We start from the raw sequence: 15,971 nt of genomic DNA on the forward strand, positions 1-15,971 counted from the left end.
TTGAGTTTCCTTCTGTGTGGCTGCCCTGGGAGGCACAGCAGCCTCTCCTTCCTGCTCTCCCACCTGCAAACCTGCCCTTGGAAGTGGAGAGGAGGTGCTGGCTCAGGCAGGTGTGTGATCCTGCACCAGCCCAGCCTCTGAGCTCCTTCTCAAATGGTTTTGTTTCAGGATGGCTCATTTCAGCTGCATTGGGTAAGGTGCCCGTGCTGCTTTTTCTGCTTGTGAAGCTGATTACACAAAGAATTAAGGAGCTTGGTGTCTTTAATAGCAATGAGCTGCTATCTTTAATATCAACTTTAAAATTAAACCAAGGGGAGGCATCATCCTGCTTATGGACATTAATTGCCCGTTCCAGAAGGTCCCGGAGCTGGGTTTTCTTGCCAGCCCTTGGCCAGCTTGGCTTTGCAAGGGGAAATTTCTCCTGTTCCTTGAGCAAAGACACAAAGTTTTGCTCCTCTGGGGGGAATCGGGGGTCCCTCACAGCTTGGCTGGGAGCTGTGTCCTGCTGGTTTCACAAGTCCTGCCTGCCTTGGCAGCCCCGTGGTGAAAAGTTAATATCTGGTCATTGGTTTTGGCTGCATCTCCAAGGCAACTTCATTCATAGGCAGCTCGGGGTTGGGTGACTAACTCCAGCTCCTGTTACACCCCAGAGGAGCTGTTAACTCCTTGAGTACAGCAGGGAGCAGGCACAGAGCAGTGGATGCCATAAACTCCCAGCAGTTCTGACCTGCTCTGTTGGATTTCCTTCCCGGTGCCTTTTTCAGCGTGGAGAGAGCAAAGAGCTCGTTGCTGTTTAAGATCCTTCTCAGCGCAGAGAGGTCTCAGAATAAGTTTGTTTCTCCTGGAATTATTATGCTTCATTATCCTCTGGTTTGGGCAGAACGTTGCCTTTGGGATCTGCACTTACTGCAGAATTTCACTGGGGGGAAAGGAGCTTGGCTGGTCTCTGCAACACGCTCTGAAACGCAGGGGAAATGGAATTCTGCATTTCGTGCAAAGCCAGGGGAGGATTTTGCTCCGAGGGGCAGGTGATGAGGTGAGAGCACCCTGTTCCCAGCTGTGCTCAGGATCCACGAGCCTGTGGGATGCAGGGGTGCAGGTTAAACATGGACATGGCCTGGTCCCTCACTGCTCTGCCTGCTCCTGGGTGAGTTCTCCAGATCCAGATTTGCAGCCTCCAGAGACTGCTTCGATTCTCACCAAAAGATGTAGGAAGGAGGGGAGGGAGCCAAACTCCGGGCTTTTTGCTGTTTGTTTCTCTCAGGGCAATGCAGAGAGGTGCTGTTCCAGGAGATGATGGTTTGTCCTTAAAATCCTCGGTGCTGGCTGGGATGGATCCTGAAGCAGCAGTCCCCAGGAAAGCATCCCTCTCCAGGGAGGAATGGGGCTGGGAGAGGGGCAGAACGAGCCCAGCTCAAACCAGCACCAAGCAAAGCTTGGCTTGAACTGGCTGAGCATTGTAAAAGTGTGGAATGGTTTGGTTTGGGAGAGACCTTAAAGCCTGTCTTGTTCCAGCCCTGTTCCCAGAGCAGGGAACCTTCCAGTGGACCTGGGATGTGCCCTCTTCCACTGAGGTTTGGGTCCATGCTCCCACCCTGGGTGTCTGGTGCTCCTTGGAGGCCCTGCAGGTGATTTGGCAGGAGGGGACAGGTAGGAAAAGCTCACTGGGTTTCCCTGGACACATCCCTGCAGCTCAGCAGGGATCAAGGTCAGGCTGGCTCTGGGGGTAGCTGAGATGCACAAACCTGACACCCTGTCCATTGTTAATGCATTTTGGGAGATGTGTTATGCTCGGGCAGAGAGTGGGACACGCTGGGGATGTGAAGGTGCTGGGAATCAGGGTGGTGCAGTGGGACAGGGTGGGAGAGCTCGTTAGACATGGCACAGGTGATCCCAAGGACCTGGGGTGCAGCTTGGGTCCCCTAAAACCTGGCCAACCTCCCTGCTCCAGGTGCTGCTCTCCCTTCCCAGGGAGGGAAGCCTGCTCTCGGACTCTCATGGAGCTGCTATAACTCTCAAATTTTAATAATAGATTACCATTAGTATCAGCTTTATATAATGCACAGCTCATTATTGCTTACTCAGAATAATTTTGCAGCCTCCTTATAGAACCTTGGAACTTTATTTGCTGAGTATAAAATATGCAGAAATGCATGAATAGTTTTAAGACTTGGTACCCTAAACTAATACAGTGTGCTGCTTTTTTTTTTTTTTTTCCAATGCACCATGATTGAAGTCAAATTAACATATTTACCTTCAGTGCTCCCAGGAGTAGCATTAAAAAATTCAAGAGGTGATTCAGAATAGTCTCCGATTTACTGTGTTTAAAGCCGGATTTCATTTCTCAGTAAAACCATGCAAACACTTGACTCCCTTTCAGCTTTCCAGCCTCCTTGCTCCCCGTGCAGGTCCTCAGACTTACCAACAGATGGGAGCAATATTATTACCGCTGCGTTCCCAAAAGGAAGCTTTTTATTTTATTTTATTGGTTTTTCAGGATGGTGGAGAAAGCAGGGGCAGAGAGTAGAGGAGGAAATGAGTTCTAACAAATGGCACAGAAGTGTAGCTGCTGTTTCAGACCGGAGTAAGGAGAAGGATGCAGTGTGGTTTCTGTCTTTCCTAGGGCAAATCACCCAGGCTGACTTTGGCTCTGTGTTCCCATTTTCCCAGGAAAAAAAGCTGTGTAAAGGCCAGGGTAGGAAATGGAAACTGTTGTTTTATTGCTCAGTAGTTTGTTTATTCTCACGAATGACACCTGTGCCATCCTGCTGTGCTTTGATTTGCCCCTGCAGCTGTAGGGTGCAGCTCCTGTAGCTCCAAGGATTTCAGACCCCACAACAGTCAGCTTGTGCAAATCCTGCTCCAAAGCCCCCAGGCTGCTCCACCACCATCTCTGTCTTTAAAACATGGAAGTGCTGCAGGAAAACCTTTGACCTGAACACTTTTCCTGCCCCGGGGAATAAATATTCCAGGGAGAGGGTCTGTGAGAGGAGGCTGGGTCTGCTCAGTACCCTCTGAGCAGTGCAAATCTGCACTAGAGATGCTGCTCTGGGTTTTTTCCATGCCTGCTGCTAGATTAGGAAGTTGTTTCAGCAGATGTTGTTTCCTAAGAAAATGGGTTAATGCTTGGTGGTTAGAATGGTGTGGCAAAAAAGCTTATTTGTGTGAGGTTTTGGCTAATTGCCTTGCAAGAGTTACAGAGCGTTGCAGCAAATTTCCTGGGTTTCGCAATCGCCACGGCTCTGGTTTAACTGGCCAGAAAGATTTGCACAAATACACAAATAAATGGAAATGTAGAGGTAAAAATCACTGGCTGGCTTGCTGCAAAAAGCTGGGGGACCTTGTGGTGACCAGGTCTGAGCGAGTGGCTGAGGCTTGGGACTGAGTGGATCTCAGGGTTTTATAGAATTCCAGAATGATTTTTTTTGGAAGGGATCTTAAAGCTCATCCTATCCCATCCCTGCCGTGGGCAGGGACACTTTCCACTGTCCCAGGATGCTCCAAGCCCTGTCCAGCCTGGCCTTGGACACTTCCAGGGATGGGACAGGGCTGCTGCCCACGGCTGCCTGGGCTCCTGGGACTGGCCCCAGCGCAGTGATGGAGCTGGGAGCTGCTCTGAGCTGGGATCACAGGGAGGAGTTTCCATCTGGAGGCAGGGATTTGGTAAATTGGGCCAGGAAAATGCAAATCAAGTGTTGCTGTTTCTAAGGGCATCACCATGAGAAGACTTTTACTGCATCAAAAAGCACCACGGCGACGAACTGGTGGGGCTGGGAGGGACCTGGGGGCTCTCCTGGGAGCCCTGGGATGCTCCAGGGAGGGGTGGCCACTCCTGCCATCCTGTGCCATGGATAAAACTCTGTCTGGGCCAGAATTCCCAGAGCCACGTGCCAGCACAGTCTGGGCTGGGGGCTCTGGATTGGCCAGCTGCATCCCCCAGTGCTGCTAAAATCACTAATTCAGTTCTGTCTGAGCAGCAGCCTAAACCAGGAATAAATGGACTTGGCTCCATAAACTTAGCACTTAAATATTTTCCCAGGCAGGAAAAAAAAAAACAAAAAAACAAACCACCAACATTTGCTTTCCATGCAAAACATATAAATCTTGGAAAAGTTCCCAAAATTGTGTGTTTAACTGTTCATATCTGTGTGCTTGTAGCAGAGAAGTGGTTATTCCCCTGCATAATTATTTGCCTTTTTAAAAAGGAAGCTGGAATGTTTGTGAGGAAGACATTTTAAGCCAGTGGTGGGGATGAAGGAGAGTGAGGTTGGATGGGGAAAGGAAGCACCTTCCCCTCATTCCCTCCCTGCCAGGACTGACCACAAATGCTTGCTGTGTTTTGAGGCTGTTTCTGCTTGTCTGATGAGTTTTACTGAAACGTGGGTCTGGTTGTTGGTTTCTTGTTAATCCTACCCCAGTACAAGAGCTGTTAGTGGAGTTTTTTTAAAGTTAAAATCGTGGATGTTGCATAAAACTCAGCCCTTCCCTCCTTCCCAAAGGAGGAGCAGGTGGATGCTCCTTTATTTCCTGCTCACCCCATGACAGACCCCGCTGTCGTTATTCAAACAGAGATGCAGGGATGGATTTATTTTCATATAGAATCCCTGCTTCTCAGGAAATCCCCGAGGAGATGCTGAGGGAGAGCCTTCCCTGGGGCTGGGGTGATGCACAGCTCACACTGGCACCACCCTGTCCCCGTGCTGGGCGTGCAGGTGGCACTGGGAATGGGGACTGGGGAGGGAGGAGAGGGGCTGTGCTGACTGTCCTGCCCAGGGAGGGAATTTCCCAGCACACTGACCCTCCATCAGCCCTGTGAGCACACAGTGGGTGGAAGCTGGGACACGAACCCACCCAAACCCCATCTGCAGAGGCAAAAATCCCAATAACCACCCTGCAGCTTGTCCCTGCTGCTCTCCGTGCCTTGCTGTCGTTGCAGTCCCCGTTCCAGAGCTGGAGATGTTGAATTTATTTGTGTTCTCCTAACACCTCTGTGTTTCATAACAGGAATCACTCCTGGGTTTGGCCGGGAGGCAACGGAGCTCCCTGTAATCCAGGAGTGAATCAAAGCAACTTTTTACAAAACAAGATTCTCTCTCACTGTTGCAAAAGAGCTTTGGGGAAATCTGGTTTTTGTGGTTAAGGATCTTACTCTTGATGCACAAGGAAAATTATGTGTAGCTTTTATTTGGCCCAAAGGATTCTTACAACATTATCCGTATTTCCTTTAATTTGTGGGATTTCTAGTAAATGGGCTTAAAAATAGGTCTGGGCAAGATGCCAGGGTACATAAGAAGAGCAGAAAAGCTTTGCAGGCTGTGAGCTGCTCGCTTTCACTTCTCCCTGGGTGCAGGCTGGGGCCACGGGGCGGTTGCTCACCTTTTGGGGTTAAATTTAATGATGTCTCTGGAATCCTTTGGAAGTTGATATGGCAGGGAAAAAAAATCATTTAACTCTTTCTTAGAGTTGAACTGCAGTGCAGTTGCTGAGCTGGAGTCCAGTCTGGAAAGGGGCAGGATGAGCTGCAGCACCAGGGGAGGGCAAGAATTGGGGAGCTCAGGACCCATTCACTGATGGGATTTAGGGACCCTGGAAAACCAGCACGCAAGTAGGAGCAGAATCTGGCAGGAATGTGCTAATAACCATTTTTATCCATGGATATCGAGGTGCTTTGCAGATAGAAAGTCTTCTGGTGTCCCTGTGAGATGGGGGAAGTGGGGTCAGTTCATCTGTGCAGGTGAAAACACCTCTCCCCTGTGCCCTGCTCATCTGTGCAGGTGAAAACACCTCACCCTGTGCCCTGCTCATCTGTGCAGGTGAAAACACCTCTCCCCCGTGCCCTGCTCATCTCTGCGGGTGAAAACACCTCACCCCTGTGCCCTGGTCGTCTTTGCAGGTGAAAACACCTCTCCCCTGTGCCCTGCTCATCTCTGCAGGTGAAAACACCTCACCCCTGTTTGCCCCCAGGGTGCAGCCTCGGCTGATGCCACGCTTTTCCCTAAAAGCTGATAAATTGGGTGTTGCTGTGGACCAGTCCTCCAGGATTTTGGTGGTTGGACTGAAGTCCCACGAGGCGCTGCCAGCACCACGCAGCTCCCCAGGATCCTTCCTGGGGGAGGCAGGTGGATTTGCTGCAGCTCCCATGGAAAGGGCTGATGTTTGGGATGCGTCTGGAGAGAGCACAGGGCTCACTGGTGCCAAACCTTTCCATGGCAGGGGTGGAATGGGGTCTTGAGCCTTTTCCACAGGACTGGTGTCCCACTGAGGGGCAGCTCCTGCCTCTGAGGGCTCTTCCATGTTGCAGGAGAAAACACAGCAGAGGAGAACACGCTGTGCTGCCTCTGCCTGGTTTTGGTACATTGTGAGCAGGAATCATTTGTTTCCTTCTGGACACGGAGCTGCTGAGTGCCAGCACCCCAAAACTTCCCTCATGAAACCTTGGGAATGGGCAGCTCCCAGCCCCAGGGCTTTCTTTTTCCCTCTCCCAAATCCAAAGCCCTGACCTCCAGCCAGCCCAATTAGCACAAGTTCAGGTTTGAGCTGATGTTTCAAATTCACCTCCTTTGCCTGAGATCAGCTTTCCCAGGCACCCCGGAGCAAAAGGCTCCTGGTGTTCCTCCAGAGACCAAGGTTAAATGGGCAGCTGCAGCCCAGCCCCGTGGGAAGGGCAGGGCAGGTTTTTGGGGATGGTTTTGGGGAGATGGGCTGGCACTGGGGGAGTGCTGCTGGGTCCCTCACCAGGGCTGGGCTGGGCTGTGTCAGCTCCTCTTTAGAAACAGACAGAGTGAGCCCCTTTGATTTTTTCTTTTTAAAAATAATTGGGTTTGTGAGCATGATTTGGGGGGGGGTGCTGTTTAAAAAAATTTTAACTGAGAGCCAGCAAATTTAATATTTTCTGTGTCTTGGCTGTGTTGTGATTTACATTTGATTTTAGGCATAATTAGAAATGCAAGTGGAGCGCTTTGTGTTTTACCTCTGCTCCAACTATTTATGGCATGATATGCAAATGAAGCGAGCTATGAATATTAAAGATTAGAGTGTGTTACAAAGTATCACTGTCTTTAATGAGTTGGGTAATGGGCACAGGCTCTGGAACATGGAGGGATTGGCTGCCGTGTGCCTGCTCGGCGCTCCGCAGCCCCGGCTTTGGTTGCATCCCAGGAGAGCAGGGCTGGGATTTAAAGGCTCTCCAGCCCCTGCTCGGCTGCAGTAGGTAGGTGAGATTCCCCAGCGTTCCCATGACAAAGGAGGCTGCAGCTGAGGGCTGCTGATGGATTATTTCACCGAGGCTGTTGCAGTTCTTGTCTAGGTCAATCCGTTTCGTCTGCGGCAGCGCCGGAGATGGATCTGGGAATATGAAAGCGCTCGCCGACCTTTCAAGGTGCTTTGCAGCCATGGGAGGGAATCTTAAACACGCTCCTGCCAAAATGGAGCTGCAGCTCCCCCGGCACAGCCACCCCAAGAAATTCCTTCAGCTGCTCCTCCAGGATTAGGCTGGCTGGCAGGGAATTATTGGGGGGGTTATTGACACACGTCTTACCCACTGGAGAGCAGAGGGTGGGAATGGGGCTCCTTGGATTAACCCCTTCTGGGTGGAGCAGTCAGGACAGCCTGGTTTTAGCTCTGGATCACTGCCTGGTTTTAGCTTTAAATCAGGAACTGGGTTTAATTCTAAATCAGCAAGTAGTTTTAATTCTAAAGCAGCAACTGGTTTGAGCCTGAAATCAGTCACTGGTTTTAGCTTTAAATCAGTAACTGGGTTTAATTCTAAATCAGCAACTGGTTTTAGCCCTAAACCAGGCACTGGTTATAGCCCTAAATCAATCACTGGTTTTAACTCTAAATCACTAACTGGCTTTAGCCCTAAATCAGTAACTGGCTTTAGCCCTAAATCAGTAACTGGTTTTAACTCTAAATCACTAACTGGTTTTAGCCCTACATCAGCAACTGGTTTTGGCCCTAAGTCACTGACTGGTTTTAGCCCTAAATCAGTGACTAGTTTTAGCCCTAAATCAGTAACTAGCGTTAGCCCTAAATCACTAATTGGACTTAGCTCTAAATCAGTGATTTTATCTCTAAACCAGTGACTGATCTTATCTCTAAACCAGTGACTGGTTTTGTCTCTAAACCAGCCTCAAGAGCTGTAAAAGAGGAAGGGGGCTGTGTGCTTTGGGGTGCACACAGAGGCTCCATCCAGGAGAACCAGCTCTGCTGGGATCCCTGTGGGATGCAGAGGGTGCTGGGGGGCTGCAGGAGGGGGGAAAACCCTGCCAGATACAGAAAGCAATGGATTTTATTGCAAATGGGGCTTGGGGAGGGTGGGCGGTGGGGAGGGAGAATGAAGCATGCCCCAGGGAGCGTGCTTTTCAGATTTGAGGTATTTAAATTACAAATTTTGATGAGGAAGATTGTCAGCAGTATTCAAAACAGTGCTTAAATTCTTTTGAAACACTGTCGAGCTGTGCTGTGGCAGTTGAAAAGTTTGGCACACAAGAACTTGGCCCAGAAGTTGCTGCTTGGGTTTTTTTTTTTTTTTTCCTTTAAAACTCAATTCATCTGTATTCAAGTATCCCACATGCTTAAGGAAAAATAACCCCACCAGGCTCATACTGGTTTGAGACAGACCCTTGCCTGCAGGAGAGGCTGCAGAAGTGATTGATCTCTAATATTAGAGGGTTCTGTGTTGGTTAATCAGCATTAATAAGTATTTATACTTGGAAAGAAGAAAGGGTTTTGCAGTGGTTTTGCCTGCTCATGAAAACCACCAGCAAACTAAACTGGGGTTTGGCATTTTTTGTGTTTCACTGGATTATGAATCCATTGAATTAGATAGACCTGTTTACATTTTTGGGGGCTGGTCAGTGTTTGTTGGTGTGGGGCCAGCTCAGGTCGTGAGCACTGGGGAGACTTCCTCACTCCAACCTCTGACCTCTCTCTGCTGCAGAGATTAAAAACACCCCCGATTTTAGGGGGCTCTCCCAGCAGCTCAGGACTTGTCAGCTATTGATGGACATAGTTTAGCATATAATATATATATAAAACCAATATATCGATCATCCATCCTCTAAATGATAATATTTCATATCTATAACAATCAGCAGTATAAATATAATACAATATTCTGGGCTGCAGCGTTGCCTGGGGGTGTTTTAGGGTGTGATACAGAAATAGGCACATTCTGAAGCTTTGGGCACAGTTTGTGGCCCCCAGTGAGGGGTTTTGCTGCAGGAGGAGGGGAGGCAGAGATGAAAAGTCAGTGTTGAGCCTCCTGTGCTCGATGCTCCTGGGAGCAGGGATCAGTCTGGAGGGGTTTTTCCCCCAGGGAAAGGGGGGACAGGGAATTCTTTGCTGGACTACGAGCAGTAAATGCAATATATAAAAAAAAGCAGGTTTTCAGCTTTGCCTCCATCTGCCTGGGCAAAGTGGGTGTCAGGCTGGGGGGGCCACCTCGTGTCAGCAATTTTGGATTTCTCGGGGGTTTTGCTGGATGACCAAGCCCCTCATTTTTGGAGAAGCTCCTGTGCAGTCTCATATTTGCCTGTCTGAGCCCAGAAGCGCAGAGTTAAATTTCTGCAGTCTCTTAACTTCCCCTGTCTGCAAGCTTCTATTTCCATTAAAGATCAAGCCCAGATGCAATTGTAGCTTTGCTTTATTGAGTATTAAAAGTTTAATGTATAAATGTCTCCCTTCACCAGAACTTTTTGGCAGCCCTGAAATTCCTACAAAAACACCAAGATCCCAATTGCTGCACGGGCTCAGCTGCCCTTGAAGGGTTAATTACACTATGTCTTCTTTTTTTTTTTTTTTTTTTTTTTTAAGCAGGGAGAATAAGCTGTAGCCAAAAGTAAAAGTCATTAATTTTAAGACAGAGATGTAAGCAAAGTTTCCTTCCCCTCTGCAGGTTGGTCAGGGTAGGCTATGCAGTAATTGAAAAGTAAAGGCAATTGAATTACAGGCTCCTGTCCAAACCGAGTGCGATTTCTTCTTCTTCTTCTTCTTCTTTTTTTTTTTTTTTTACAACCTCCATTGCATCAGAACTAGGCAGTATTCCTGATGTTCTCATGTGTGTTAATGCTGACTCACAGACTAACTTGCACAAGAAAAAAAAACACACAGGCAGCTCCACCATACTAGGTAATGAGCTCTAGCGAGAAGCAGCGTCTGATGTTTTGTAAGCTTTTTTTAATTGACCTTTTAAAGATATTTACTTTATTTTAAAGCTTTCTGTTCCGTCGTGGCACGGTGCTAGGACTGAGTCATGCATGTTATATATTGCTAGCTCTGCTGTTGTGCACTAGGAGTGAGGAGAATGGGATTCAGCATGGCACTTGTCTTTTTTGATGTGTTAGGGATGGGAATTAGTGCTTGTGATGGGATGCTGCAGGCAGGGTGATGGGGTGCTCTGTGCTTTCCTGTGGCCGCAACTTACTCGGGGTCTTGACTTTTTATTAGATGGCAAAATACTCCGTTCTGCAGAATAATTGTATTTTCTAGCCGTGTCTCTCCCTTCTCCCTTCCCCTTGCAGCAATCTGAGAGAGAGAGGAAAAAAAAAATTAAAATGTTGCATTTTCTATTTTTGCTTCTCTTTGCTTTGAGAGCTCTTAAGATCAGTGTTAGGGAAAGGGGGAAAGAAAAAAAAACAACAAAAAAAAGGAGCCTAATTAAATAATAATGGCAAAACCACGCTTTGCCTTGGCTGAATGACGGCACTTTTTGGAGCTGCCGGGTGGGTGACCTCGAGGAGCCGCGGTGCGCCCGGGCTGCCGGGGACCGTGACTCACCTTGCAGCAGGACAGAGCCCGGGGCTGCGCTGCCACCCGCGGGGGGACACCGGCTGTGCGGGGGTCCCCGCAGAGAGACCCTCGGGGCTGGGATGGGGAACCGGGAGAGACCCTCGGGGCTGTGATGGGGAACCAGGAGAGACCCTCGGGGCTGGGATGGGGAACCAGGAGAGACCCTCGGGGCTGGGATGGGGAACCAGGAGAGACCCTCGGGGCTGGGATGGGGGACTGGGGAGACCCTCAGGGCTGTGCCAGGGACTGGGGAGAGACCCTCGGGGCTGGGATGGGGAACCAGGAAAAACCCTCGGGGCTGGGATGGGGACCAGGGGGAGACCCTCGGGGCTGTGCTGGGGTCCCTGCAAAGAGACCCTCGGGGCTGTGCGGGGGTCCCCCCAGAGACCCTCAGGGCTGCGATGGGGAACCGGGAGAGACCCTCGGGACTGTGATGGGGGATTGGGGAAACCCTCGGGGATGTGATGGGGGATTGGGGAGACCCTCAGGGCTGTGCCAGGGACTGGGGAGAGACCCTTGGGGCTGTGATGGGGTCCCCATAAAAAGACCCTCGAGACTGTGCCAAGGATTGGGGAGAGACCCTCGTGGCTGTGATGGGGACCAGGGGGAGACCCTCGGGACTGTGATGGGGTCCCTGCAAAGAGACCCTCGGGGCTGTGATGGGGGATTGGGGAGACCCTTGAGGCTGTGATGGGGAACTGGGGGAGACCGTCAGGGCTGTGCTGGGGGATTGGGGAGAGACCCTTGGGGCTGGGATGGGGTTCCCATAAAGAGACCCTCGGGGCTGTGATGGGGAACCAGGAGAGACCCTCTGGGCTGTGATGGGGAACCAGGGGAGACCGTCAGGGCTGTGCCAGGGACTGGGGAGAGACCCTTGGGACTGTGCTGGGGTCCCTGGGACTGTGCTGGGCTCCCCATAAAGAGACCCCTTGGGGCTGTGTCAGGGTCCCTGGGCAGAGACCCCTCAGGGCTGTCCTGGCATCCCTGTGGCTGTGCCAGGGTCTTCAGAGAGACCCCTTGGGGCTGTGCCAGGTCCCCAGAGGAGATTTTTGGAGCTTGGTCCCCAGGGAGAGCCCCCAGGGCAGTGCCAGGGTTCCAAACTGAGCACCCAGTGCCCATCCCCTGGCAGTGGGGCTGCCCACACCTCCTGAGCTGCAGCATCAGCACGATTTTAATTCGCTTTTCCACCTTTTCTCCCCCATTTTCCCCTGCCCAGCCTCTGGGGCTGTACTTTCTGTGTGAACTTTGAGGGCTCTGGAGCCGTGGTGGCTCCGTGCTGCGTGTCTGCTGCGTGGGGGCTGCCCGTGTGTTACTGAGTAATATTTGCAAATTCACTTTCTGCTCTTAATAAGGCAGAAATAATCTTCTTTCACCCATTGCCACTGGCTGCTACACTAAAAATAGGGTCCGTCCGCGCCGCTTGCCACTTGCAGCATTTCAAAAATAAATACTTTGGAGCTGCAGATACCAGTGCTGCAGGAGAGGAGGCTCATTGCCATTTGATTACTGAACTTAACCTTGTTTTCTCCCCCCTGCCAAACGCTGTGCAGGAATCCAAACCTGAGCTCCAGTCCCTCTGCCTTGCCCTCCTGGGTTTTCTCACCTGGCCCAGGGGATGCTCAGTTGTTGGGCTGGGGGTGCAAAGGCTTTGCATTTTGGCTCCTTGGCTCCCTGGCACAGCCTGTGATGCAGGGGTGGGGGGGAATGTGCTCAGCCTAGACCTGAAGTGCATTTTATTTGGCTATTCATTTTATTTAACTCTTTCATTTACTGAACTCTGTTTTGTTTAGCTCTCTGTTTTATTTGAGGCATTACAGCGTTCTGGGCTCAGGCCACTTGGCCACTGAGTTTGCAGTGAGCTGTTGCGTATTTTCCCCCGGGTTTTTACATTTCCTTTGCATTAAAAAATGGGGAAATGACCCCCAAACCCTGCAGTGAGAGCAGGGCAGGTGCCACCCCTGTGCCTGGGGGATAGGGTGGCTTTGGGGACCCCCTGCCCAGCTGGGTGACATCCCCCTGCCAGCCTCAAATCCAAGGGTGGGATTTCCCCCCTCTCTCCTCATTTACAGAAGAAAGGGAAGTTTCCTTTGACCCTTTGAGGCCTTCAAGGGCAGGACTTTTCAGCTCTTTTCTTTCCTGGGGCTTTGGCTGGGGGGGCGAAAGCCTTTGGCTGCTTTGTCTCCCACCCCCGAGGGTCCCTGTCCCTTTGTCCCTGTCCCAGCTGCTGCCCAGCTCACCTTCCAGGGGAGCTGCAGGATTTGGGGGGTTTTGGGGGAATGATTCCCCACCCAGTCTCTCTGTTGTTTGGCTAAGAAAAAAAAGGCAATTTAAATACATTATCTAATTATTTCTGATTACTCCTGGGGGAGCTCTGATGGCAGCATCTCCTTCTAGGTCGATGCTTTTTTCCTTTGTTGCTGTCGCCTCGCCCTGACCTTTCGGGCCTCGGAGCAGGGAATTGGTTTGGAAAAGAGCAAACCTGCTTTTTTCTTTCCCCCAAAGCAGATGAATGCAGAAACTGAGAATTCCCAAACTCTGCTGGAAGTTGTCTCAAATAACAGCTGCATTTTTTATGAACATCTTGTGACAAAGGCTATGACTTTACAAAAATCAGGCAGAGATGTACAAATTATCCTCCTGGATCCACGAGCTGGAGAAAGAGGCTGCCATCAGAAAACAAAAGGATGTTTTGTTTGAATGGACACATACATAAAATTATCAAAGTGGGGGATGTTCGTCTGGTTTTAATCCAGTTTTATCCAAGTTTTCCCATTTGGAGATGTCCTGTTGATGGTCTGTCACCTGTAGGACTCTCCAGGCCAAAGGGGACTGGATTTTTTGGGGTGATGGTCATGCTGGGGGCTCCTCCTGCACCTTGGGACACAGCTCAGCTTGGGAGATGAGATCGGAAAAATACAATTTGCATCTGTAATTGCAAAGGTCATTTCTTCTGCAGCACAGCTCTTCTTGTGTCAGATGGGCTGAAGCCATTTAAAACCCTTCCAAAGTCACTTGGTGCTCCATTTAAAAGAAAAATTATCATATTTAATAGAGGAATTTTGAAGTTAGGAATTATTATATTGCATTTGCTGTCTAATCACAGTCGCTTTTTGTTGCTGTTGTTTTTAGGGAATGTGAGGTTTGGTGGTCAGCAGGTTCTCCTGGGCTTTCAAGACCGTTTTATTTTATTTCTTCATGATTTGGGGTTTTGGGTTGGGTTTTGGGAGGCTTTTTTAATATATTCTGGTCACAAAGAGGAAGGGGCAGAGGGAGGAAGAAGGAAAAACTCCAGCAGTCCTGGCCGATGGTTTATTGGGGTGGTTTGGGCTTTTGCAGCTTCCATGTGAGGCTTTGCTCCTGTTCCTTGATGCTCTTTCTAAACCAAACACTGTTACTTTCCCTGGGAGCTGCATTTTGGGAGGGACCACTTGTGTGCAGCACCTGGGTTCAGACTCTCCTGGGAGGTTTTATCTGACATTTGCCAAAGATTTGGGATGCTGGGGCACTTTGTTGCTTCCCTCTGGCTTAAACATACCCTAAACCAGCCCAGTTTGGTGCTTTTAGGGAGAGGCAGGGCTTGCTCCTGACAAGCCCGTTTGTTTATAGAGCAAATCCTAAGTAATATTAATAATTGATATTTATTTTAAGTTTGGCTCGTTCTGTGCTACCGAGCTGTCCTTGGCTGGTCCCACACATCCTGCCCTGCTGGGTCCAAGGAGGTGCATCCAAGGCCTCTCTGGTGTCCTCTCCAGCTCTGAGGGAAAAGGAGGAAATCCTTCTCCACCCATGTTCTTCCCATCCCCGTGGAAGGATGAGGTTTCCTTGGGTGCCTGAGCCGTGGTGTTTTTCCTTTAACTCGGGTTTTTCTCAGTAATTTTCACAGATCCAGAGTGGGTCTTTGCTTGCCAGGGCAGATTCCATCCTTTCTCCAGCAGAGGTGGGGTGGTGTCATGCTCGGGAGAGGTTTTGGGCTCTCAGGCTTGGTCGTTGTGGTGTCAACTCTGATCTCCTCATGGAGATGTCACCTCGGTCCCCTGTCAGCAGCACCAGGCAGGGACCCCAGTGGCCTCCTGAGGGGTTTGGATGAGTGTGGTGAGCATTCCCACGGCGGGGAGCCCTGCTGTGGGAGCTGTGGGGCTCTCCAGGCTCCGTGGGGCTGCAGGTCCTGTGGGATTTGGGGCAGCTGGGTCACAGGGCTTTGCTGGGAGCACGGCACTCCCCTGCCCTGGCCTTGAACTTCAGGCACCAAACCTCCCCTTGGATGTGGAAGTGGAGCTGTGAGCAGGATCAGGAGGGAAGGGTCAGGCTGGAGCATCAGCAGCCCTGTGCTCCCTGCAGTTATCCTGCTCTGGGGATGGCCTCACCTCTCATCCCTGGAATTTTAACTGTGTGTGACCGTCAGAGCACAGCAACTGAACCAAACCCGAGGCCAGTGGCACAAGGGAAAACGCTCGGGGGCAAGGGAGAAATAAGCAAAGGGAGGCCCCACCCTCTTTCCCAGAAAAAAGCACCAAACATGCTCAATAAACGCGAAGGTAATTTAAAATCTGAATCCAGGAGACAATGTGACTGGGATTTCATTACTTAAGCAAATGGATTTGCTTTTAGTGGATTCAGCCACAGACTGAAAGAAGCTTTCCCCAAGGGGTAAACATTTTTCCTGCATTTGAAAGGCTTTCTTGTATTTGGGGGTGGGGGGGCACGGGATCTGGGGGGGCAGGAGGCTGGACTGTGGCTGCCCGAGGAGCACCTTTATTTTGGGCAGATTTGGGCATTCCCAAAGCTGTGCTTTTGGGGAGCTCTTGGGGTGGGATACTGGGCCAGGGGGGAGGATGCTGAGGGGATGCAGGGCTTGTTGAGGGGGTGCAGAGGATGCTGGAGGGATGCAGGAGGATGCTGGGGGCATGTGGGGGTAGCGCAGGAGGATGTCGAGGCCATGCAGGGGTGATGCAGGAAGATGCTGGGGGGATGCAGGAGGATGCTGAGGGGATGCTGGGGGTACAGGAGGATGCAGGGGATGCTCACCAGCCCTGCTCCGTGCCTTCCCCTGGCCGCAGGAGTTAACCAGCAGCAGTGCCAGCTCTGCAGACTGTTTGGAATAGTTTAAATGCTTTGACACTCTGGATGTACTAGATGGCAGGGGAGGCAGTTTACAGCGTAATTCATATGCAAAACTGCAC

At 50.6% G+C, this 15,971-nt stretch overlaps 1 protein-coding gene across 2 annotated transcripts in view; it reads left to right on the top strand.

Moving 5' to 3' along the window:
• The window catches only part of NACC2 (NACC family member 2), a 49,939-nt gene that overhangs the window by 17,756 nt on the left and 16,212 nt on the right, over window positions 1-15,971 (top strand). The window contains exon 1 of one of the 2 annotated variants that reach the window (XM_038156321.1): window positions 10,147-10,168. The exons of the other annotated variant lie outside the window; for it this stretch is intronic. The gene's annotated coding sequence lies outside the window, so the exon portion shown is untranslated. Of the gene's footprint in view, window positions 1-10,146; window positions 10,169-15,971 lie in introns of those variants that run through there. 2 annotated transcript variants of the gene reach the window in all.

The sequence above is a fragment of the Motacilla alba genome, chromosome 17 (genome assembly GCF_015832195.1).
Source record: "Motacilla alba alba isolate MOTALB_02 chromosome 17, Motacilla_alba_V1.0_pri, whole genome shotgun sequence".
Lineage (NCBI taxonomy): Eukaryota > Metazoa > Chordata > Aves > Passeriformes > Motacillidae > Motacilla > Motacilla alba.